At 53.6% G+C, this 23,257-nt stretch overlaps 2 long non-coding RNA genes across 2 annotated transcripts in view; both read right to left on the reverse strand.

The window, feature by feature from the left end:
- Positions 1-23,257, reverse strand: part of LOC310886298 — a 139,261-nt gene that overhangs the window by 92,089 nt on the left and 23,915 nt on the right. The window lies entirely within an intron of this gene.
- On the reverse strand, positions 13,657-23,160 carry LOC310886295. The gene is made up of 2 exons (XR_014575265.1): positions 22,802-23,160; positions 13,657-14,135 (listed from the first exon to the last, which is right to left on the reverse strand). It is a non-coding gene; the product is annotated as an uncharacterized lncRNA (long non-coding RNA).

The following is a 23,257-nucleotide window of genomic DNA, read 5'->3' on the forward strand; positions in this document are numbered from 1 at the left end:
AGTGCAGTGAGTCCAGAGAGTGCACTGGCACCACTGGGGATGCACTGCAGTGAGTCCAGAGAGTGCACTGTCACTACTGGGGATGCAGTGCAGTGAGTCCAGAGAGTGCACTGGCACCACTGGGGATGCAGTGCAGTGAGTCCTGAGAGTGCACTGGCACCACTGGGGATGCACTGCAGTGAGTCCAGAGATTGCACTGGCACCACCGGGAATGCAGTACAGTGAGTCCACACAGTGCACTAGCACCACTGGGGATGCAGTGCAGTGAGTCCAGAGAGTGCACTGGCACCACTGGGGATGCAGTGCAGTGAGTCCAGAGAGTGCACTGGCACCACTGGTGATGCACTGCTGTGAGTCCAGAGAGTGCTCTTGCACCACAGGGGATGCAGTGCAGTGACTCAAGAGAGTGCACTGGCACCACTGGGGATGCAGTGCAGTGAGACCAGAGAGTGCACTGGCACAACTGGAGATGCAGTGCAGTGAGTCCAGAGAGTGCAATGGCACCACTGCGGATGCACTGCAGTGAGTCCAGAGAGTGCACTGGCTCCACTGGGGATGCAGTGCAGTGAGTCCAGAGAGTGCACTGGCACCACTGGGGATGCACTGCAGTGAGTCCAGAGAGTGTACTGGCACCACTGGGGATGCACTGAAGTGAGTCCAGAGAGTGCACTGGCACCACTGAGAATGCACTTCAGTGAGTCCAGAGAGTGCACTGGCACCACTGGGGATGCACTGCAGTGAGTCCACAGAGTGCACTAGCACCACTGGCGATGCAGTGCAGTGAGTCCAGAGAGTGCGCTGGAACCACTGGGGATGCAGTGCAGTGAGTCCAGAGAGTGCACTGGCAGCACTGGGGATGCAGTGCAGTGAGTCCAGAGAGTGCACTGGCACCACTGGGGATGCAGTGCAGTGAGTCCAGAGAGTGCACTGGCACCACTGGGGATGCACTGCAGTGAGTCCAGAGAGTGCACTGGCACCACTGGGGATGCAGTGCAGTGAGTCCAGAGAGTACACTGACACCACTGGGGATGCAGTGCAGTGAGTCCAGAGAGTGCACTGGCAGCACTTGGGATGCAGTGTAGTGAGTCCAGAGAGTGCACTGGCACCACTGGGGATGCAGTTCCGTGAGTCCAGAGAGTGCACTGGCACCACTGGGGATGCAGTGCAGTGAGTCCAGAGAGTGCACTGGCACAACTGGGGTTGCACTTCAGTGAGTCCAGAGAGTGCACTGGCACCACTGGGGATGCAGTGCAGTGAGTCCAGAGATTGCACTGGCACCCCTGGGGATGCAGTGCTGTGACTCCAGAGAGCGCACAGGCACCACTGGGGATGCAGTGCAGTGAGTCCAGTGAGTGCACTGGCACCACTGGGGAAGCAGTGCAGTGAGTCCAGAGAGTGCAGAGGCACCACTGGTGATGCAGTTTAGTGAGTCCAGAGAGTGCACTGGCACCACTGGGGATGCAGTGCAGTGAGTCCAGAGATTGCACTGGCACCACCGGGAATGCAGTACAGTGAGTCCACACAGTGCACTAGCACCACTGGGGATGCAGTGCAGTGAGTCCAGAGAGTGCACTGGCACCACTGGGGATGCAGTGCTGTGTCTCCAGAGAGTGCACTGGCACCACTGGGGATGCAGTGCAGTGAGTCCAGAGAGTGCACTGGCACCACTGGGGATGCGGTGCTGGTAGTCCAGAGAGTGCTTTGGCACCAGTGGGGATGCACTGCAGTTACTCCAGAGACTGCACTGGCACCACTGGGGATGCAGTGCAGTGAGTCCAGAGAGTGCACTGGCACCACTGGGGATGCACTGCAGTGAGTCCACAGAGTGCACTAGCACCACTGGGGATGCACTGCAGTGAGTCCAGAGAGTGCACTGTCACCACTGGGGATGCAGTGCAGTGAGTCCACAGAGTGCACTGGCACCACTGGGGATGCAGTGCAGTGAGTCCAGAGAGTGCACTGGCACCACTGGGGATGCACTGCAGTGAATCCAGTGAGTGCACTGGCACCACAGGGGATACAGTGCAGTGAGTCCAGAGAGTGCACTGGCACCACTGGGGATGCAGTGCAGTGAGTCCAGAGAGTGCACTGGCACCACTGGGGATGCATTGCAGTGAGTCCAGAGAGTGCACTGGCACCACTGGGGATGCAGTGCAGTGAGTCCAGAGACTGGACTGGCACCACTGGTGATGCACTGCAGTGAGTCCAGAGATTGCACTGGCACCACTGGGGATGCAGTGCAGTGAGTCCAGAGACTTCACTGGCACCACTGGGAATGCAGAGAAGTGAGTGCAGAGAGTGCACTGGCACCACTGGGGATGCAGTGCAGTGAGTCCAGAGAGTGCACTGGCACCACTGGGGATGCACTGCAGTGAGTCCAGTGAGTGCACTGGCACCACTGGGGATGCAGTGCAGTGACTCCAGAGAGTGCACTGGCACCACTGGGGATGCACTGCAGTGAGTCCAGTGAGTGCACTGGCACCACTGTGGATGCAGTGCAGTGAGTCCAGAGAGTGCACTGGCACCACTGTGGAAGCAGTGCAGTGAGTCCAGAGAGTGCAGTGGCACCACTGGGGTTGCAGTGCAGTGAGTCCAGAGAGTGCACTGGCAGCACTGGGGATGCAGTACAGTGAGTCCAGAGAGTGCACTGGCACCACTGGGGATGCAGTGCAGTGAGTCCAGAGAGTGCACTGGCAGCACTGAGAATGCAGTGCTGTGACTCCAGAGAGCGCACAGGCACCACTGGGGATGCAGTGCAGTGAGTCCAGAGAGTGCACTGGCACCACTGGGGATGCACTGCAGTGAGCCCAGAGAGTGCACTGGCACCAGAGGGGATGCACTGCAGTCAGTCCAGTGAGTGCACTGGCACCACTGGGGAAGCAGTGCAGTGAGTCCAGAGAGTGCAGTGGCACCACTGGTGATGCAGTTTAGTGAGTCCAGTGAGTGTACTGGCACCACTGGGGATGCACTGCAGTGAGTCCAGAGAGTGCACTGGCACCACTGAGAATGCAGTTCAGTGAGTCCAGAGAGTGCACTGGCACCACTGGGGATGCACTGCAGTGAGTCCAGAGAGTGCACTGGCACCAGTGGGGATGCACTGCAGTGAGTCCAGAGAGTGCACTGGCACCACTGGGGATGCACTGCAGTGAGTCCAGAGAGTGCACTGGCACCACTGGGGATGCACTGCAGCGAGTCCAGAGAGTGCACTGGCACCACTGGGGATGCAGTGCAGTGAGTCCAGTGAGTGCACTGGCACCACTGGGGATGCAGTGCAGTGAATCCAGTGAGTGCACTGGCACCACTGGGGATGCAGTGCAGTGAGTCCAGAGAGTGCACTGGCACCACTGGGGATGCAGTGCAGTGAGTCCAGAGAGTGCACTGGCACCACTGGGGATGCACTGCAGTGAGTCCAGAGAGTGCACTGTCACTACTGGGGATGCAGTGCAGTGAGTCCAGAGAGTGCACTGGCACCACTGGGGATGCAGTGCAGTGAGTCCTGAGAGTGCACTGGCACCACTGGGGATGCACTGCAGTGACTCGAAAGAGTGCACTGGCACCACTGGGGAAGCAGTGCAGTGAGTCCAGAGAGTGCACTGGCACCACTGGGGATGCACTGCAGTGAGTCCAGAGAGAGCACTGTCACTACTGGGGATGCAGTGCAGTGAGTCCAGAGAGTGCACTGGCACCACTGGGGATGCAGTGCAGTGAGTCCAGAGATTGCACTGGCACCACTGGGGATGCAGTACAGTGAGTCCACACAGTGCACTAGCACCACTGGGGATGCAGTGCAGTGAGTCCAGAGAGTGCACTGGCACCACTGGGGATGCAGTGCAGTGAGTCCAGAGAGTGCACTGGCACCAATGGTGATGCACTGCTGTGAGTCCAGAGAGTGCTCTTGCACCACAGGGGATGCAGTGCAGTGACTCAAGAGAGTGCACTGGCACCACTGGGGATGCACTGCAGTGAGTCCAGAGAGTGCACTGGCACCACTGGGGATGCAGTGCAGTGAGTCCAGAGAGTGCAATGGCACCACTGCGGATGCACTGCAGTGAGTCCAGAGAGTGCACTGGCTCCACTGGGGATGCACTGCAGTGAGTCCAGAGAGTGCCCTGGCTCCACTGGGGATGCACTGCAGTGAGTCCAGAGAGTGTACTGGCACCAGTGGGGATGCACTGCAGTGAGTCCAGAGAGTGCACTGGCACCACTGAGAATGCACTTCAGTGAGTCCAGAGAGTGCACTGGCACCACTGGGGATGCACTGCAGTGAGTCCACAGAGTGCACTAGCACTACAGGGGATGCAGTGCAGTGAGTCCAGAGAGTGCGCTGGAACCACTGGGGATGCAGTGCAGTGAGTCCAGAGAGTGCACTGGCACCACTGGGGATGCAGTGCAGTGACTCCAGAGAGTGCACTGGCACCACTGGGGATGCACTGCAGTGAGTCCAGTGAGTGCACTGGCACCACTGGGGATGCAGTGCAGTGACTCCAGAGAGTGCACTGGCACCACTGGGGATGCACTGCAGTGAGTCCAGTGAGTGCACTGGCACCACTGTGGATGCAGTGCAGTGAGTCCAGAGAGTGCACTGGCACCACTGTGGAAGCAGTGCAGTGAGTCCAGAGAGTGCAGTGGCACCACTGGGGTTGCAGTGCAGTGAGTCCAGAGAGTGCACTGGCAGCACTGGGGATGCAGTACAGTGAGTCCAGAGAGTGCACTGGCACCACTGGGGATGCAGTGCAGTGAGTCCAGAGAGTGCACTGGCAGCACTGAGAATGCAGTGCTGTGACTCCAGAGAGCGCACAGGCACCACTGGGGATGCAGTGCAGTGAGTCCAGAGAGTGCACTGGCACCACTGGGGATGCACTGCAGTGAGCCCAGAGAGTGCACTGGCACCAGAGGGGATGCACTGCAGTCAGTCCAGTGAGTGCACTGGCACCACTGGGGAAGCAGTGCAGTGAGTCCAGAGAGTGCAGTGGCACCACTGGTGATGCAGTTTAGTGAGTCCAGTGAGTGTACTGGCACCACTGGGGATGCACTGCAGTGAGTCCAGAGAGTGCACTGGCACCACTGAGAATGCAGTTCAGTGAGTCCAGAGAGTGCACTGGCACCACTGGGGATGCACTGCAGTGAGTCCAGAGAGTGCACTGGCACCAGTGGGGATGCACTGCAGTGAGTCCAGAGAGTGCACTGGCACCACTGGGGATGCACTGCAGTGAGTCCAGAGAGTGCACTGGCACCACTGGGGATGCACTGCAGCGAGTCCAGAGAGTGCACTGGCACCACTGGGGATGCAGTGCAGTGAGTCCAGTGAGTGCACTGGCACCACTGGGGATGCAGTGCAGTGAATCCAGTGAGTGCACTGGCACCACTGGGGATGCAGTGCAGTGAGTCCAGAGAGTGCACTGGCACCACTGGGGATGCAGTGCAGTGAGTCCAGAGAGTGCACTGGCACCACTGGGGATGCACTGCAGTGAGTCCAGAGAGTGCACTGTCACTACTGGGGATGCAGTGCAGTGAGTCCAGAGAGTGCACTGGCACCACTGGGGATGCAGTGCAGTGAGTCCTGAGAGTGCACTGGCACCACTGGGGATGCACTGCAGTGAGTCCAGAGATTGCACTGGCACCACCGGGAATGCAGTACAGTGAGTCCACACAGTGCACTAGCACCACTGGGGATGCAGTGCAGTGAGTCCAGAGAGTGCACTGGCACCACTGGGGATGCAGTGCAGTGAGTCCAGAGAGTGCACTGGCACCACTGGTGATGCACTGCTGTGAGTCCAGAGAGTGCTCTTGCACCACAGGGGATGCAGTGCAGTGACTCAAGAGAGTGCACTGGCACCACTGGGGATGCAGTGCAGTGAGACCAGAGAGTGCACTGGCACAACTGGAGATGCAGTGCAGTGAGTCCAGAGAGTGCAATGGCACCACTGCGGATGCACTGCAGTGAGTCCAGAGAGTGCACTGGCTCCACTGGGGATGCAGTGCAGTGAGTCCAGAGAGTGCACTGGCACCACTGGGGATGCACTGCAGTGAGTCCAGAGAGTGTACTGGCACCACTGGGGATGCACTGAAGTGAGTCCAGAGAGTGCACTGGCACCACTGAGAATGCACTTCAGTGAGTCCAGAGAGTGCACTGGCACCACTGGGGATGCACTGCAGTGAGTCCACAGAGTGCACTAGCACCACTGGCGATGCAGTGCAGTGAGTCCAGAGAGTGCGCTGGAACCACTGGGGATGCAGTGCAGTGAGTCCAGAGAGTGCACTGGCAGCACTGGGGATGCAGTGCAGTGAGTCCAGAGAGTGCACTGGCACCACTGGGGATGCAGTGCAGTGAGTCCAGAGAGTGCACTGGCACCACTGGGGATGCACTGCAGTGAGTCCAGAGAGTGCACTGGCACCACTGGGGATGCAGTGCAGTGAGTCCAGAGAGTGCACTGACACCACTGGGGATGCAGTGCAGTGAGTCCAGAGAGTGCACTGGCAGCACTTGGGATGCAGTGTAGTGAGTCCAGAGAGTGCACTGGCACCACTGGGGATGCAGTTCCGTGAGTCCAGAGAGTGCACTGGCACCACTGGGGATGCAGTGCAGTGAGTCCAGAGAGTGCACTGGCACAACTGGGGTTGCACTTCAGTGAGTCCAGAGAGTGCACTGGCACCACTGGGGATGCAGTGCAGTGAGTCCAGAGATTGCACTGGCACCCCTGGGGATGCAGTGCTGTGACTCCAGAGAGCGCACAGGCACCACTGGGGATGCAGTGCAGTGAGTCCAGTGAGTGCACTGGCACCACTGGGGAAGCAGTGCAGTGAGTCCAGAGAGTGCAGAGGCACCACTGGTGATGCAGTTTAGTGAGTCCAGAGAGTGCACTGGCACCACTGGGGATGCAGTGCAGTGAGTCCAGAGATTGCACTGGCACCACCGGGAATGCAGTACAGTGAGTCCACACAGTGCACTAGCACCACTGGGGATGCAGTGCAGTGAGTCCAGAGAGTGCACTGGCACCACTGGGGATGCAGTGCTGTGTCTCCAGAGAGTGCACTGGCACCACTGGGGATGCAGTGCAGTGAGTCCAGAGAGTGCACTGGCACCACTGGGGATGCGGTGCTGGTAGTCCAGAGAGTGCTTTGGCACCAGTGGGGATGCACTGCAGTTACTCCAGAGACTGCACTGGCACCACTGGGGATGCAGTGCAGTGAGTCCAGAGAGTGCACTGGCACCACTGGGGATGCACTGCAGTGAGTCCACAGAGTGCACTAGCACCACTGGGGATGCACTGCAGTGAGTCCAGAGAGTGCACTGTCACCACTGGGGATGCAGTGCAGTGAGTCCACAGAGTGCACTGGCACCACTGGGGATGCAGTGCAGTGAGTCCAGAGAGTGCACTGGCACCACTGGGGATGCACTGCAGTGAATCCAGTGAGTGCACTGGCACCACAGGGGATACAGTGCAGTGAGTCCAGAGAGTGCACTGGCACCACTGGGGTTGCAGTGCAGTGAGTCCAGAGAGTGCACTGGCACCACTGGGGATGCATTGCAGTGAGTCCAGAGAGTGCACTGGCACCACTGGGGATGCAGTGCAGTGAGTCCAGAGACTGGACTGGCACCACTGGTGATGCACTGCAGTGAGTCCAGAGATTGCACTGGCACCACTGGGGATGCAGTGCAGTGAGTCCAGAGACTTCACTGGCACCACTGGGAATGCAGAGAAGTGAGTGCAGAGAGTGCACTGGCACCACTGGGGATGCAGTGCAGTGAGTCCAGAGAGTGCACTGGCACCACTGGGGATGCACTGCAGTGAGTCCAGTGAGTGCACTGGCACCACTGGGGATGCAGTGCAGTGACTCCAGAGAGTGCACTGGCACCACTGGGGATGCACTGCAGTGAGTCCAGTGAGTGCACTGGCACCACTGTGGATGCAGTGCAGTGAGTCCAGAGAGTGCACTGGCACCACTGTGGAAGCAGTGCAGTGAGTCCAGAGAGTGCAGTGGCACCACTGGGGTTGCAGTGCAGTGAGTCCAGAGAGTGCACTGGCAGCACTGGGGATGCAGTACAGTGAGTCCAGAGAGTGCACTGGCACCACTGGGGATGCAGTGCAGTGAGTCCAGAGAGTGCACTGGCAGCACTGAGAATGCAGTGCTGTGACTCCAGAGAGCGCACAGGCACCACTGGGGATGCAGTGCAGTGAGTCCAGAGAGTGCACTGGCACCACTGGGGATGCACTGCAGTGAGCCCAGAGAGTGCACTGGCACCAGAGGGGATGCACTGCAGTCAGTCCAGTGAGTGCACTGGCACCACTGGGGAAGCAGTGCAGTGAGTCCAGAGAGTGCAGTGGCACCACTGGTGATGCAGTTTAGTGAGTCCAGTGAGTGTACTGGCACCACTAGGGATGCAGTGCAGTGAGTCCAGAGAGTGCACTGGCACCACTGAGAATGCAGTTCAGTGAGTCCAGAGAGTGCACTGGCACCACTGGGGATGCACTGCAGTGAGTCCAGAGAGTGCACTGGCACCAGTGGGGATGCACTGCAGTGAGTCCAGAGAGTGCACTGGCACCACTGGGGATGCACTGCAGTGAGTCCAGAGAGTGCACTGGCACCACTGGGGATGCACTGCAGCGAGTCCAGAGAGTGCACTGGCACCACTGGGGATGCAGTGCAGTGAGTCCAGTGAGTGCACTGGCACCACTGGGGATGCAGTGCAGTGAATCCAGTGAGTGCACTGACACCACTGGGGATGCAGTGCAGTGAGTCCAGAGAGTGCACTGGCACCACTGGGGATGCAGTGCAGTGAGTCCAGAGAGTGCACTGGCACCACTGGGGATGCACTGCAGTGAGTCCAGAGAGTGCACTGTCACTACTGGGGATGCAGTGCAGTGAGTCCAGAGAGTGCACTGGCACCACTGGGGATGCAGTGCAGTGAGTCCTGAGAGTGCAGTGGCACCACTGGGGATGCACTGCAGTGAGTCCAGAGATTGCACTGGCACCACCGGGAATGCAGTACAGTGAGTCCACACAGTGCACTAGCACCACTGGGGATGCAGTGCAGTGAGTCCAGAGAGTGCACTGGCACCACTGGGGATGCAGTGCAGTGAGTCCAGAGAGTGCACTGGCACCACTGGTGATGCACTGCTGTGAGTCCAGAGAGTGCTCTTGCACCACAGGGGATGCAGTGCAGTGACTCAAGAGAGTGCACTGGCACCACTGGGGATGCAGTGCAGTGAGACCAGAGAGTGCACTGGCACAACTGGAGATGCAGTGCAGTGAGTCCAGAGAGTGCAATGGCACCACTGCGGATGCACTGCAGTGAGTCCAGAGAGTGCACTGGCTCCACTGGGGATGCAGTGCAGTGAGTCCAGAGAGTGCACTGGCACCACTGGGGATGCACTGCAGTGAGTCCAGAGAGTGTACTGGCACCACTGGGGATGCACTGAAGTGAGTCCAGAGAGTGCACTGGCACCACTGAGAATGCACTTCAGTGAGTCCAGAGAGTGCACTGGCACCACTGGGGATGCACTGCAGTGAGTCCACAGAGTGCACTAGCACCACTGGCGATGCAGTGCAGTGAGTCCAGAGAGTGCGCTGGAACCACTGGGGATGCAGTGCAGTGAGTCCAGAGAGTGCACTGGCAGCACTGGGGATGCAGTGCAGTGAGTCCAGAGAGTGAACTGGCACCACTAGGGATGCAGTGCAGTGAGTCCAGAGAGTGCACTGGCACCACTGGGGATGCACTGCAGTGAGTCCAGAGAGTGCACTGGCACCACTGGGGATGCAGTGCAGTGAGTCCAGAGAGTGCACTGACACCACTGGGGATGCAGTGCAGTGAGTCCAGAGAGTGCACTGGCAGCACTTGGGATGCAGTGTAGTGAGTCCAGAGAGTGCACTGGCACCACTGGGGATGCAGTTCCGTGAGTCCAGAGAGTGCACTGGCACCACTGGGGATGCAGTGCAGTGAGTCCAGAGAGTGCACTGGCACAACTGGGGTTGCACTTCAGTGAGTCCAGAGAGTGCACTGGCACCACTGGGGATGCAGTGCAGTGAGTCCAGAGATTGCACTGGCACCCCTGGGGATGCAGTGCTGTGACTCCAGAGAGCGCACAGGCACCACTGGGGATGCAGTGCAGTGAGTCCAGTGAGTGCACTGGCACCACTGGGGAAGCAGTGCAGTGAGTCCAGAGAGTGCAGAGGCACCACTGGTGATGCAGTTTAGTGAGTCCAGAGAGTGCACTGGCACCACTGGGGATGCAGTGCAGTGAGTCCAGAGATTGCACTGGCACCACCGGGAAAGCAGTACAGTGAGTCCACACAGTGCACTAGCACCACTGGGGATGCAGTGCAGTGAGTCCAGAGAGTGCACTGGCACCACTGGGGATGCAGTGCTGTGTCTCCAGAGAGTGCTTTGGCACCAGTGGGGATGCACTGCAGTTACTCCAGAGACTGCACTGGCACCACTGGGGATGCAGTGCAGTGAGTCCAGAGAGTGCACTGGCACCACTGGGGATGCACTGCAGTGAGTCCACAGAGTGCACTAGCACCACTGGGGATGCACTGCAGTGAGTCCAGAGAGTGCACTGTCACCACTGGGGATGCAGTGCAGTGAGTCCACAGAGTGCACTGGCACCACTGGGGATGCAGTGCAGTGAGTCCAGAGAGTGCACTGGCACCACTGGGGATGCACTGCAGTGAATCCAGTGAGTGCACTGGCACCACAGGGGATACAGTGCAGTGAGTCCAGAGAGTGCACTGGCACCACTGGGGATGCAGTGCAGTGAGTCCAGAGAGTGCACTGGCACCACTGGGGATGCATTGCAGTGAGTCCAGAGAGTGCACTGGCACCACTGGGGATGCAGTGCAGTGAGTCCAGAGACTGGACTGGCACCACTGGTGATGCACTGCAGTGAGTCCAGAGATTGCACTGGCACCACTGGGGATGCAGTGCAGTGAGTCCAGAGACTTCACTGGCACCACTGGGAATGCAGAGAAGTGAGTGCAGAGAGTGCACTGGCACCACTGGGGATGCAGTGCAGTGAGTCCAGAGAGTGCACTGGCACCACTGGGGATGCACTGCAGTGAGTCCAGAGAGTGCACTGTCACTACTGGGGATGCAGTGCAGTGAGTCCAGAGAGTGCACTTGCACCACTGGGGATGCAGTGCAGTGAGTCCTGAGAGTGCACTGGCACCACTGGGGATGCACTGCAGTGAGTCCAGAGATTGCACTGGCACCACTGGGATTGCAGTACAGTGAGTCCACACAGTGCACTAGCACCACTGGGGATGCAGTGCAGTGAGTCCAGAGAGTGCACTGGCACCACTGGGGATGCAGTGCAGTGAGTCCAGAGAGTGCACTGGCACCACTGGTGATGCACTGCTGTGAGTCCAGAGAGTGCTCTTGCACCACAGGGGATGCAGTGCAGTGACTCAAGAGAGTGCACTGGCAGCACTGGGGATGCAGTGCAGTGAGTCCAGAGAGTGCACTGGCACCACTGGGGATGCAGTGCAGTGAGTCCACAGAGTGCAATGGCACCACTGCGGATGCACTGCAGTGAGTCCAGAGAGTGCACTGGCTCCACTGGGGATGCAGTGCAGTGAGTCCAGAGAGTGCACTGGCACCACTGGGGATGCACTGCAGTGAGTCCAGAGAGTGTACTGGCACCACTGGGGATGCACTGAAGTGAGTCCAGAGAGTGCACTGGCACCACTGAGAATGCACTTCAGTGAGTCCAGAGAGTGCTCTGGCACCACTGGGGATGCACTGCAGTGAGTCCACAGAGTGCACTAGCACCACTGGCGATGCAGTGCAGTGAGTCCAGAGAGTGCGCTGGAACCACTGGGGATGCAGTGCAGTGAGTCCAGAGAGTGCACTGGCACCACTGGGGATGCAGTGCAGTGAGTCCAGAGAGTGCACTGGCACCAGTGGGGATGCACTGCAGTGAGTCCAGTGAGTGCACTGGCACCACTGGGGATGCAGTGCAGTGAGTCCAGAGAGTGCACTGGCACCACTGGGGAAGCAGTGCAGTGAGTCCAGAGAGTGCACTGGCACCACTGGGGATGCAGTGCAGTGAGTCCAGAGAGTGCACTGGCAGCACTTGGGATGCAGTGCAGTGAGTCCAGAGAGTGCACTGGCACCACTGGGGATGCAGTTCAGTGAGTCCAGAGAGTGCACTGGCACCACTGGGGATGCAGTGCAGTGAGTCCAGAGAGTGCACTGGCACCAATGAGAATGCACTTCAGTGAGTCCAGAGAGTGCACTGGCACCACTGGGGATGCAGTGCAGTGAGTCCAGAGATTGCACTGGCACCACTGGGGATGCAGTGCTGTGACTCCAGAGAGCGCACAGGCACCACTGGGGATGCAGTGCAGTGAGTCCAGAGAGTGCACTGGCACCACTGGGGATGCACTGCAGTGAGTCCAGTGAGTGCACTGGCACCACTGGGGAAGCAGTGCAGTGAGTCCAGAGAGTGCAGAGGCACCACTGGTGATGCAGTTTAGTGAGTCCAGAGAGTGCACTGGCACCACTGGGGATGCAGTGCAGTGAGTCCAGTGAGTGTACTGGCACCACTGGGGATGCACTGCAGTGAGTCCAGAGAGTGCACTGGCACCACTGAGAATGCACTTCAGTGAGTCCAGAGAGTGCACTGGCACCACTGGGGATGCACTTCAGTGAGTCCAGAGAGTGCACTGGCACCACTGGGGATGCAGTGCTGTGACTCCAGAGAGTGCACTGGCACCACTGGGGATGCAGTGCAGTTACTCCAGAGACTGCACTGGCACCACTCAGGTTGCAGTGCGGTGAGTCCAGAGAGTGCACTGGCACCACTGGGGATGCTTCTTTCTTATGAGACGTTAGTAAACCAATTACATAGCCTTGTCAAGACTAAATCACAGGTAAAAATCCTGTACATCTCATGTGGCCAACCACTCCCAACTAGGATTCCAAGACGCCTCATCACCCATCATAGAAGAACTCGTTGAATTCCACGACCACGCCCTAATCGTTGCCCTAGCTATCTGCAGCCTAGTTCTCTACCTTTTAGCCCACATACTAACAGAAAAACTCTCGTCCAATGCTGTAGACGCCCAAGAAGTAGAGCTGATCTCGACAATCCTACCTGCTATCGTCCTGGTACTCCTCGCCCTCCCATCCCTACAAATCCTCTACATAATGGACAAAATCGACGAACCAGACCTCACCCTAAAAGCCATCGGCCACCAATGATACTGAAGCTACGAATACACAGACTTCAAAGACCTATCATTCGACTCCTACATAGTGCCCACCCCAGACTTACCCAACGGCCACTTCCGACTGCTAGAAGTTGACCACCGCGTAGTTATCCCAATAGAATCCCCCATCCGCGTGATCATTACTGCAGGAGACGTACTCCACTCCTGAGCAGTCCCAATGCTCGGAGTTAAAACAGACGCAATCCCAGGCCGACTAAACCAAACTTCATTCATTACCACCCGGCCTGGGATTTTTTACGGACAATGCTCAGAAATTTGCGGGGCTAATCACAGCTACATACCCATTGTAGTAGAATCAACCCCACTCCCACATTTCGAGGCCTGATCGTCCCTTCTATCATCATCCTAATCATTAAGAAGCTATGCAACAGCACTAGCCTTTTAAGCTAGCCAAAGAGGGACTTCCCCCTCCTTAATGATATGCCACAGCTTAACCCCGCACCATGATTTTCAATCATAATTATAACCTGATTAACCCTAGCACTCCTCATCCAACCAAAACTACTAGCCTTCACCACAACCAACCCCCCATCAAATAAGACCTCCCTCACTACCAAACCCACACCATGATCCTGACCATGAACCTAAGCTTCTTTGACCAATTTTCCAGCCCCAATCTATTTGGCATCCCCTTAATCCTACTATCCCTACTCTTCCCAGCCCTACTATTCCCGTCCCCAAACAACCGATGAATCGACAACCGCCTCTCTACTATCCAAACATGACTCCTTCACCTAATCACAAAACAACTAATAGTCCCACTCAACAAAAATGGCCACAAATGAGCCATAATATTTACATCCCTAATAATCATACTTCTTACAATCAACCTTCTAGGCCTCCTTCCATATACATTCACCCCAACCACCCAACTATCTATGAACATAGCCCTAGCCTTCCCACTATGGCTCGCCACACTACTAACAGTCATGTTTAACCATGTACGTGCCCCAGGGCCGGCTTAAAGTAGGCTCTATTGTCCCACTTTACTGCTAAATCCGCCTTCCAGAAGTGGTTTCACGCTTCTTTCCGTGTGCCCTATGAATAGGGAATGTAGCCCATTTCTTCCACTCCATAGGCTATACCTTGACCTGTCTTATTAGCGGGGTGCTATTGTGTCCACTGTTGTGCTCTCATTCGAGGTGGGCTGGCGACGGCGGTATGTAGGCTGTGTTGGCAAGGGGTGGTTGGGTTAATCGGGGATTATCGATTGTAGAACAGGCTCCTCTAGGTGGGTTTGGGGCACCGCCAAGTCCTTAGAGTTTTAAGCGTTTGTGCTCGTAGTTCTCTGGCGGATACTTCGGTAAAGTAAGTATCAAGATTTAGGGCCAGGCATAGTGGGGTATCTAATCCCAGTTTGGGCCCTGGCTTTCGTGGGTTTAAATCAGTCGTTAGTTCCTAAGATCATCTTAATGGTGTGTTTAGGTGCATCTTGGGCTTATGACAGCTCAGTTGCATTTTGATCTTAGTTAGCTAGGATAGGCATTTTACCACTCTTTACGCCGTGTCAATAGGACGGTTGATTTGGGTTTCTTGTATGACCGCGGTGGCTGGCACAAGATTTACCAACCCTTGAAGTTAGGCTGTTGCTATAACTAAGTCAAGTTTGCACTCATTGCTTAATGTTAATTACTGCTGAATACCCGTGGGGGCGTGGCTTAGCGAGGCGTCTTGGGCTACTACTTGGGTGTGCCTGATACCCGCTCCTCAAGGCCTGTATGGGGGTAGGTGGTCGAGGGCGTTTACACTGGGGCGCGGATGCTTGCATGTATATATTTAGCAAAAACCAACCGTAAGGTTAGGACTAAGTCTTTTGTCCGCAGGCATGTTTTATGCCATCTTGGCAACTTCAGTGCCATGCTTTGTGTTAAGCTATGTGGACGGGGGTGTGGTTAGCTGATAGTTGAGTGGTGAGTGAGAGTGAAGTATATGAAATTATTGCTTGTGTTTACTATTTTTAGTACTGGAGTTTCTCTAAGTCCTAGGACTAGGAGGAAATGGTGTTTCATAGTGTGTAGGCGTCGGGATAGTCCGAGTATCGTCGGGGTATTCCTGCTAGGCCTAGGAAGTGCTGGGGGAAGAACGTTAGGTTTACTCCTGTAAATATTACCCCGAAGTGGGCTTTTGCTCATGTTTGGTGTAGGGTAAACCCAGTGAGTAGTGGGAATCAGTGAGTAAATCCTGCTAGAATGGCAAAGACGGCGCCTATGGATAGGACGTAGTGGAAGTGGGCAACTACGTAGTACGTGTCGTGCAGGGCGATGTCTAGGGAAGAGTTTGCAAGAACGATTCCTGTTAATCCTCCGATGGTAAATAGGAAGATAAATCCTAGAGCTCATAGTATTGGGGGGGGTCTCATTTGATTGTTCCTCCGTGCAGGGTGGCTAGTCAGCTAAATACTTTGATTCCGGTAGGGATGGCAATGATTATAGTGGCTGATGTAAAGTAGGCTCGGGTATCAACGTCTATTCCTACTGTAAACATGTGGTGAGCTCAGACGATGAATCCTAGGAAGCCGATGGATAGTATGGCTCAGACTATTCCCATGTAGCCGAAGGGCTCCTTTTTGCCTGAGTAGTACGTGACTACGTGTGAGATGATTCCGAACCCCGGTAGGATCAGAATATAGACTTCTGGGTGTCCGAAGAATCAGAATAGGTGTTGGTACAGGATTGGGTCTCCTCCTCCAGCGGGGTCGAAGAATGTGGTGTTTAGGTTTCGATCAGTTAGTAATATTGTAATACCGGCGGCGAGTACGGGGAGTGATAGAAGGAGTAGGATGGCGGTAATTAGTACGGATCAGACAAATAGTGTCCACTTCCACTACGTCCTATCCATAGGCGCCGTCTTTGCCATTCTAGCAGGATTTACTCACTGATTCCCACTACTCACTGGGTTTACCCTACACCAAACATGAGCAAAAGCCCACTTCGGGGTAATATTTACAGGAGTAAACCTAACGTTCTTCCCCCAGCACTTCCTAGGCCTAGCAGGAATACCCCGACGATACTCGGACTATCCCGACGCCTACACACTATGAAACACCATTTCCTCCTAGTCCTAGGACTTAGAGAAACTCCAGTACTAAAAATAGTAAACACAAGCAATAATTTCATATACTTCACTCTCACTCACCACTCAACTATCAGCTAACCACACCCCCGTCCACATAGCTTAACACAAAGCATGGCACTGAAGTTGCCAAGATGGCATAAAACATGCCTGCGGACAAAAGACTTAGTCCTAACCTTACGGTTGGTTTTTGCTAAATATATACATGCAAGTATCCGCGCCCCAGTGTAAACGCCCTCGACCACCTACCCCCATACAGGCCTTGAGGAGCGGGTATCAGGCACACCCAAGTAGTAGCCCAAGACGCCTCGCTAAGCTACGCCCCCACGGGTATTCAGCAGTAATTAACATTAAGCAATGAGTGCAAACTTGACTTAGTTATAGCAACAGCCTAACTTCAAGGGTTGGTAAATCTTGTGCCAGCCACCGCGGTCATACAAGAAACCCAAATCAACCGTCCTATTGACACGGCGTAAAGAGTGGTAAAATGCCTATCCTAGCTAACTAAGATCAAAATGCAACTGAGCTGTCATAAGCCCAAGATGCACCTAAACACACCATTAAGATGATCTTAGGAACTAACGACTGATTTAAACCCACGAAAGCCAGGGCCCAAACTGGGATTAGATACCCCACTATGCCTGGCCCTAAATCTTGATACTTACTTTACCGAAGTATCCGCCAGAGAACTACGAGCACAAACGCTTAAAACTCTAAGGACTTGGCGGTGCCCCAAACCCACCTAGAGGAGCCTGTTCTACAATCGATAATCCCCGATTAACCCAACCACCCCTTGCCAACACAGCCTACATACCGCCGTCGCCAGCCCACCTCGAATGAGAGCACAACAGTGGACACAATAGCACCCCGCTAATAAGACAGGTCAAGGTATAGCCTATGGAGTGGAAGAAATGGGCTACATTCCCTATTCATAGGGCACACGGAAAGAAGCGTGAAACCACTTCTGGAAGGCGGATTTAGCAGTAAAGTGGGACAATAGAGCCTACTTTAAGCCGGCCCTGGGGCACGTACATACCGCCCGTCACCCTCCTCAAAAGCCACATCCCACATAACTAATACCATAAATACGCTGAAGATGAGGTAAGTCGTAACAAGGTAAGTGTACCGGAAGGTGTACTTGGAATATCAAGACGTAGCTATAACACCAAAGCACTCAGCTTACACCTGAAAGATATCTACTAGACCGGATCGTCTTGAAGCCCCCCCTCTAGCTCAACCACACAAAGAGTACACCAAAACTAAAGAATTTACTAAACTAATTAAAGTAAAGCATTTTACAGTCTTAGTATAGGCGATAGAAAAGACACTTAGACGCGATAGAGACCCCAGTACCGTAAGGGAAAGATGAAATAGCAGTGAAACAATCAAAGCGACAGACAGCAAAGATCAACCCTTGTACCTTTTGCATCATGGTTTAGCGAGAACAACCAAGCAAAGTGAACTAAAGTTTGCCCCCCCGAAACCCAAGCGAGCTACTTTCAAGCAGTTAAAGAGAGCGAACCCGTCTCTGTTGCAAAAGAGTGGGATGACTTGTCAGTAGAGGTGAAAAGCCAACCGAGCTGGGTGATAGCTGGTTACCTGTGAAACGAATCTAAGTTCCCCCTTAATCCTCCCTACCGGACATCCTGAACCCTAATGAGATGATTAAGAGCTATTTAATGGAGGGACAGCTCCATTAAAAAAGGACACAACCTCGACTAGCGGATAATTCTTACTACTGATCCTACCGTGGGCCCTAAAGCAGCCATCAAAAAAGAGTGCGTCAAAGCTCCACCACCTAAAAATACCAAAATAAGATGATTCCCTTATCACAAACAGGTCAACCTATGAATATAGGAGAATTAATGCTAAAATAAGTAACTCAGGGCCACACCCCTCTAACGGCGCAAGCTTACATAGAAACATTATTAACAGACCTAGACAGATACAAAAACCCCTACAAGACCACGTATTAACTAACCCTGTTAACCCGACTCAGGAGCGCCTATAAGAGCGATTAAAATCTGTGAAAGGAACTCGGCAAATTAATAAGGCCCGACTGTTTACCAAAAACATAGCCTTCAGCAAATTAAACAAGTATTGAAGGTGATGCCTGCCCGGTGACTTAGGTTTAACGGCCGCGGTATCCTAACCGTGCAAAGGTAGCGCAATCAATTGTCCCATAAATCGAGACTTGTATGAATGGCTAAACGAGGTCTTAACTGTCTCTCACAGATAATCAGTGAAATTGATCTCCCCGTGCAAAAGCGGGGATGTGAACATAAGACGAGAAGACCCTGTGGAACTTAAAAATCAACGACCACCGCGAATCCTCAATCAACCCCACTGGGGCCACTACCATCGCAGAGCCTGGTCGATATTTTTCGGTTGGGGCGACCTTGGAGGAGAACAAATCCTCCAAAAACAAGACCATACCTCTTTACCTAGAGCTACCCCTCAAAGTGCTAACAGTGACCAGACCCAATATAATTGATTAATGGACCAAGCTACCCCAGGGATAACAGCGCAATCCCCCTCAAGAGCCCATATCGACAGGGGGGTTTACGACCTCGATGTTGGATCAGGACATCCTAATGGTGCAGCCGCTATTAAGGGTTCGTTTGTTCAACGATTAACAGTCCTACGTGATCTGAGTTCAGACCGGAGCAATCCAGGTCGGTTTCTATCTATGACACACTCTCCCCAGTACGAAAGGACCGGGAAAGTGGGGCCAATACCACAAGCACGCCCCCCCCCTCTAAGCAGTGAAACCAACTAAACCGTGAAGAGGGCCTTCCCCCACCACTTTCAATCCTAGAAAAGGACCAGCTAGAGTGGCAGAGCCCGGCAAGTGCAGAAGGCTTAAGCCCTTTCCCCAGAGGTTCAAATCCTCTCCCTAGCTTCACCCATGATTCAAATAACAACACTAAGCTGCCTCGTTATATCCCTCCTATACATCATCCCAATCCTGATTGCCGTAGCCTTCCTAACCCTAGTAGAACGGAAAATCCTAAGCTACATACAATCCCGCAAAGGCCCTAACGTTGTCGGGCCTTTTGGCCTACTTCAACCATTTGCGGACGGACTGAAACTATTTACCAAAGAGCCCATCCGACCCTCTACCTCTTCCCCACTTCTATTCATTCTGATACCAATACTAGCCCTTGTCCTAGCCCTCACCACTTGAGCACCACTACCACTCCCATTTCCCCTAGCAGATCTAAACCTCGGAGTTCTCTTCCTAATAGCCATGTCAAGCCTAGCCGTCTACTCAGTCCTATGATCAGGCTGAGCCTCGAACTCAAAATACGCACTAATCGGAGCCCTACGGGCAGTAGCACAGACCATTTCATACGAAGTGACACTGGCCATAATCCTGCTATCAATAATCATACTAAGCGGAAGCTACACACTCAGCTCCTTTGCCGTCGCACAGGAGCCTCTATACTTCATTTTCTCCTCATGACCCCTAGCAATAATATGATACGTATCCACCCTAGCAGAGACAAACCGAGCTCCTTTTGACCTCACAGAGGGTGAATCTGAGCTAGTCTCAGGGTTTAACGTTGAATACGCCGCAGGACCCTTCGCCTTATTCTTCCTAGCTGAATATGCGAACATTATGCTAATAAATACACTTACAGCCATCATATTCCTAAACCCAAGCGCCCTAGGGCCACCCACAGAACTATTCCCCGTCATCCTAGCCACAAAAGTCCTCCTACTATCTTCTGGTTTCTTATGGGTCCGAGCTTCATACCCACGATTCCGATATGACCAACTAATGCACCTACTATGAAAAAACTTCCTACCCCTCACACTAGCTCTGTGCCTCTGACACATCAGCATACCTATCTGCTATGCAGGCCTACCTCCTTACATAAGGAAATGTGCCTGAACTACAAAGGGTCACTATGATAAAGTGAACATAGAGGTATAACAGCCCTCTCATTTCCTGTTGACCTTAGAAAAGTAGGAATTGAACCCACACAAGAGAAATCAAAATTCTCCATACTTCCCTTATATTATTTTCTAGTAGAGTCAGCTAATCAAGCTATCGGGCCCATACCCCGAAAATGATGGTTTAACCCCCTCCTCTACTAATGAACCCTTACGCGACCCCAATCATAACCTTCAGCCTCATCTTGGGCACCACAATCACAATTTCCAGCAACCACTGAGTTCTGGCCTGGACAGGACTGGAGATCAACGCACTAGCCATCATTCCCCTAATTGCCAAATCCCACCACCCACGAGCAGTAGAAGCCGCAACGAAATACTTCCTAACCCAAGCAGCTGCTTCCGCCCTGGTCCTATTCTCTAGCATAACCAATGCCTGAGTCACCGGCCAATGAGACATCACACAAATAAACCACCCAACCTCCTGTCTACTACTGACAGCAGCAATCGCTATTAAACTGGGCCTAGTGCCATTTCACTTCTGATTCCCAGAAGTACTACAAGGATCGCCACTAATAACAGCCCTGCTACTCTCGACCCTCATAAAATTCCCCCCACTAACCCTGCTCCTACTAACATCCAAATCCCTCGACCCAGCTCTACTCACCGCCATGGCCCTAGCCTCAACAGCACTAGGAGGCTGAATAGGACTGAACCAAACACAAACACGCAAAATCCTAGCCTTCTCGTCCATCTCCCACTTAGGCTGAATCGCCATCATCCTAGTTTACAGCCCCAAATTGGCCTTACTTACCTTCTACCTATACTAGGATGGCCTCTAGCAGGATTTACTCACTGATTCCCACTACTCACTGGGTTTACCCTACACCAAACATGAGCAAAAGCCCACTTCGGGGTAATATTTACAGGAGTAAACCTAACGTTCTTCCCCCAGCACTTCCTAGGCCTAGCAGGAATACCCCGACGATACTCGGACTATCCCGACGCCTACACACTATGAAACACCATTTCCTCCATCGGCTCCCTAATCTCAATAGTAGCCGTAATCATACTAATATTCATCATCTGAGAAGCCTTTCCGGCCAAACGAAAAGTCCTACAACCAGAACTAACTACCACAAACGTTGAATGAATCCACGGCTGCCCTCCCCCATACCATACTTTCGAGGAACCGGCCTTCGTCCAAGTACAAGAAAGGAAGGAATCGAACCCTCACATGCTGGTTTCAAGCCAACTGCATTAACCGCTCATGCTTCTTTCTTATGAGACGTTAGTAAACCAATTACATAGCCTTGTCAAGACTAAATCACAGGTAAAAATCCTGTACATCTCATGTGGCCAACCACTCCCAACTAGGATTCCAAGACGCCTCATCACCCATCATAGAAGAACTCGTTGAATTCCACGACCACGCCCTAATCGTTGCCCTAGCTATCTGCAGCCTAGTTCTCTACCTTTTAGCCCACATACTAACAGAAAAACTCTCGTCCAATGCTGTAGACGCCCAAGAAGTAGAGCTGATCTGGACAATCCTACCTGCTATCGTCCTGGTACTCCTCGCCCTCCCATCCCTACAAATCCTCTACATAATGGACAAAATCGATGAACCAGACCTCACCCTAAAAGCCATCGGCCACCAATGATACTGAAGCTACGAATACACAGACTTCAAAGACCTATCATTCGACTCCTACATAGTGCCCACCCCAGACTTACCCAACGGCCACTTCCGACTGCTAGAAGTTGACCACCGCGTAGTTATCCCAATAGAATCCCCCATCCGCGTGATCATTACTGCAGGAGACGTACTCCACTCCTGAGCAGTCCCAACGCTCGGAGTTAAAACAGACGCAATCCCAGGCCGACTAAACCAAACTTCATTCATTACCACCCGGCCTGGGATTTTTTACGGACAATGCTCAGAAATTTGCGGGGCTAATCACAGCTACATACCCATTGTAGTAGAATCAACCCCACTCCCACATTTCGAGGCCTGATCGTCCCTTCTATCATCATCCTAATCATTAAGAAGCTATGCAACAGCACTAGCCTTTTAAGCTAGCCAAAGAGGGACTTCCCCCTCCTTAATGATATGCCACAGCTTAACCCCGCACCATGATTTTCAATCATAATTATAACCTGATTAACCCTAGCACTCCTCATCCAACCAAAACTACTAGCCTTCACCACAACCAACCCCCCATCAAATAAGACCTCCCTCACTACCAAACCCACACCATGATCCTGACCATGAACCTAAGCTTCTTTGACCAATTTTCCAGCCCCAATCTATTTGGCATCCCCTTAATCCTACTATCCCTACTCTTCCCAGCCCTACTATTCCCGTCCCCAAACAACCGATGAATCAACAACCGCCTTTCTACTATCCAAACATGACTCCTTCACCTAATCACAAAACAACTAATAGTCCCACTCAACAAAAATGGCCACAAATGAGCCATAATATTTACATCCCTAATAATCATACTTCTTACAATCAACCTTCTAGGCCTCCTTCCATATACATTCACCCCAACCACCCAACTATCTATGAACATAGCCCTAGCCTTCCCACTATGGCTCGCCACACTACTAACAGGCCTACGAAACCAACCATCAGCCTCTTTAGCCCACCTATTACCCGAAGGTACCCCTACACCCCTAATCCCCGCACTAATCCTGATCGAAACAACCAGCCTACTAATCCGCCCCCTAGCCCTCGGAGTCCGCCTTACAGCCAACCTTACAGCAGGACACTTACTCATCCAACTCATCTCTACAGCCTCCATTGCATTAATACCCACCCTTCCTGCAGTATCCATCCTAACAATAATCATCCTACTACTCCTAACCATCCTAGAAGTAGCAGTAGCCATAATCCAGGCCTACGTCTTCGTGCTCCTTCTAAGCCTATACTTACAAGAAAACATCTAATGGCACACCAAGCACACTCATACCACATAGTTGACCCAAGCCCTTGACCAATCTTCGGGGCAGCCGCCGCCCTACTCACAACCTCAGGATTAATCAT

The sequence above is a fragment of the Anser anser genome, assembly GCF_964211835.1.
Source record: "Anser anser genome assembly, chromosome: 25".
Lineage (NCBI taxonomy): Eukaryota > Metazoa > Chordata > Aves > Anseriformes > Anatidae > Anser > Anser anser.